The following is a 3,299-nucleotide window of genomic DNA, read 5'->3' as shown; positions in this document are numbered from 1 at the left end:
CTCTTTTTTCTCTTATGTTTCCTCTATGTGCAAATCAAAATTGGGGATACTTTGCACTTGAAACCACATTTCCATCTTTGTTTTGTTTATTGTTAAAACCAATTTTAACATGATGACTTGTGGCTTTTGAATGAGAGTAGATTTATTTGGTGTTTAGTGTGTAATACAAAGCTTAGTGTATTTCCATCAAGTTGTGCGTGAAACGATCAATTTTTTTTGTCAACATTGTTAGATCTGGGTTTGATATGATTAGGGAATTAAAACAAAACACATACAAGATAGATGCTACAAAGAGAATAAAAAGAAACAAAGTATTTCTCATTGATTAGACAAAGATAGTATATAGGATTTTTTATACATAGAAGCAAAACTCTATATAACTATCATTTACAATTATTACAATTACAACATACAACACACCCCTTAATCCAAAAGAGTCTATTAGTTTCAAACCCAAAAAATCTCCGAGCATCTCAAATATGTTCTCTCTTAGAGATTTAGTAAACACATTAGTTATTTGATCTTCTATAGCACAATGTACAAGCTCCAATATGCCTTTTTCTTAATGAGTCTCTTAAAAAGTGAAAATTGTCTCTATGTGCTTACTTCTATAGCAAATTTGTTGTCTACTAATAGTTGACCGATTTTCTAAACTCAATAGGTTTAACTATTTCAGAAGTGTCTCAAGCCATAAACACTAACATGATACTTAAGTAGAAACAATGTATTCTACTTCACAAGAGGAGACTGTCACCACATTTTTGTTTTCTAGAACACTAAGAGATTGATGTTTTCATGTATTTGAAGAATTAATCGAACATGCTTCTTCTATCAAATTTGTCTCCACACTAGTTCGAATTGTACTAAGCCTCCAAAATTCCTCCAACTTGATTTCTTTCCCTTCGAAAGAACAACCTAAGCTCTACTACACCGTTTATATGCCTTAGTATATGCTTTATTGTTGTCAAATGTGGTGTTCTAGAGTCATTCCTAAATTTGCTGACAAGTTTGTTAACGGTTGAAAATACCGTTATTTGTGATGTAATTTTGATATTAAATATACCCTTTTTCACTTAGAAACTTGCTTGGACTCATGTTTTTTCATTTAATTGTGTGAATAAGAGAGTTGAGGTTGAATTTGATGATTTTATGACTAATTACCCTTGTTTTGATAGGTAATGAGAGAATGTGGAATGCAGAGATGAAGTGATAAGGAGTTAGAGCTCAGAAAGGCTTGGAAAAGCACCTAAAGGAGGAACCGCACGAAGCTTGGACGCCCTGTCCGAGGCTTGAGCCTCGGAAAATTGACGTCCACCGCCTAGGCGCCCTCCTAGGCCGCCCGGGCGACGGTCCCCGAAGCCTGGGCATCCAATTGGAGCTCAAGCCCTACATGAGGATCGTCCACCGCCCGAGCGCCCGAGTTTTTGCCCAAATGTTGCTCTGTTTCGACTCTTTGGGACCGGATCCTGTTTCTACTCTTTTCCAACTTTATTTAAAGGACCCAGGCACTCTAGGTTTTGTATCTCTGGTTGGAGCAACACAACAACACACTCTTCTACTCTCTGAAGGCGGATTTGGAGGCGGGAGCTTCCTCTTCTACTTTTAGGGTTTCACTATCTCATGCTTTTCCATTATTCATATAGTTTCTCCATGTCTATGGGGAAACTAAACTCTATTTGTTGTTGGGGAATGATGTAACCTTGTGAACTCTCATGTATTTGAATTGATTATTAATTTATATGCTTTTTCATTAATTATTAGGGAATTCATATGTTTCAGTGCTTGCTCTATTTAACTCATTTAGTAGCATAATTTATGAATTGCATGAGTGTCAGGAGGTTCCTTACAATTCAGGTTCTTGTTGAATTTTCCCAAGGGTAATATTTCTCAAGGATGAGGGTATGAGTACTTGGTCGTCTTAAGCTCTTGATCTTCAGACTTAATTTTCTAGGAACGCTAGGAATTGCACGAACTAGGAATTAAGGCAGGTTTATTGCGCCGAGGGATCGGGTTCTAAGTAATTTAGTGAGTGACGTTAATATTAATGTAAAAAGAAGAATTCTTATATACATGAGAGTAAACTTGGTGAAATCCAACCTAACAACATAATCATCTCATTTTATAAACAACCTCCGTTCATCTCTCTGTGTTACTCTACTATTGATCAATTTGCATGCATATTTAATTTTATGTCTTTGCATTTGAAACCAACAATCTCATTTTATTTAAGTCTTAATTAATTGAGTTATCTCACAATTGTTTAGTGTCGAGAGTCTTCAGGGATACAATACTTGGTCTTACCATTTTATATTACTTGTGCGATTTGGTACACTTGCCGATCCATCAACAAGTTTTTGGTTTCGTTTCTAGAGATCAAAAATATTGTTAACAAAGTCCAACTCCATAACTAATATTAGGTCTCTTGTTAGATGCATATGTGATTCCATAATTTGTTTTTATAGAGTTGCATCAACCATATTTTCATTCAACTCTTTAGTTAATTTTAAGCTCTACTACACCCTTTAGATACCTTAGTATATGCTTTGTTTTTGTCAAATGTGGTGTTCTAGGGTCATTCATAAATTTTCTGACAAGTCCGACTCCATAACTAATGTCAGGTCTATTGTTGCATGCATATCTAAGTGATCATTTATATAGAGTTGCATCCACCATCTTCTCATTTAGCTCTTGAGTTAATTTCATGTTGTCAATGACGATTATTAAAGAAGCATTGCAGTTTTTCATATTAAACTTCCTCAAAATTTCACTAATATATGATATGTGTGATAATTACTTATTATTCACACTTATTATAACCCCTTATCTGTCTTTTTATCATGTATTTTGTGTTAAATTTCATGAAAAGATGCAAGACTTGTATATAAATGTTATAGAGATAGATATTTACTTTTTTTGGGGTTATTTGACAAGAAATTGAAAGTTTGGAGCATATTTAAGTGTTTTGCCAAAAGTGGTGCAACCAAGAGGCCCAACGAGCTGAAAAAAGCCACATGCCTAAAAAGTGACCTCTTGGCCAACGAGAGGATTTGGTGGTCCAACGTGAAAACACTTTTTGTTGACCTTTCAAATTGTCGAGAGTTGAAGAAAAAAAAGGAGTTTTTGGACCTAGGAACGTAGCTGAAGCTCAAGACACAGGTTGAGGCACTTTAGGGCTTAAGAACTTTATCTTCTTTCATCCTTTTTCATCATTTAATCCATTCTTGTGTTCTAGAATGTATAGGAGCACCTAAACTCCATTTCACTTGTGTTCTAGAATGTATAGCGAGCCTTTGCCAATT

This window comes from Vigna umbellata, chromosome 9 (genome assembly GCF_029865625.1).
Source record: "Vigna umbellata cultivar VRB3 chromosome 9, Vumbellata_1.0, whole genome shotgun sequence".
Lineage (NCBI taxonomy): Eukaryota > Viridiplantae > Streptophyta > Magnoliopsida > Fabales > Fabaceae > Vigna > Vigna umbellata.
Note: the sequence above shows the minus strand (reverse complement) of the source record.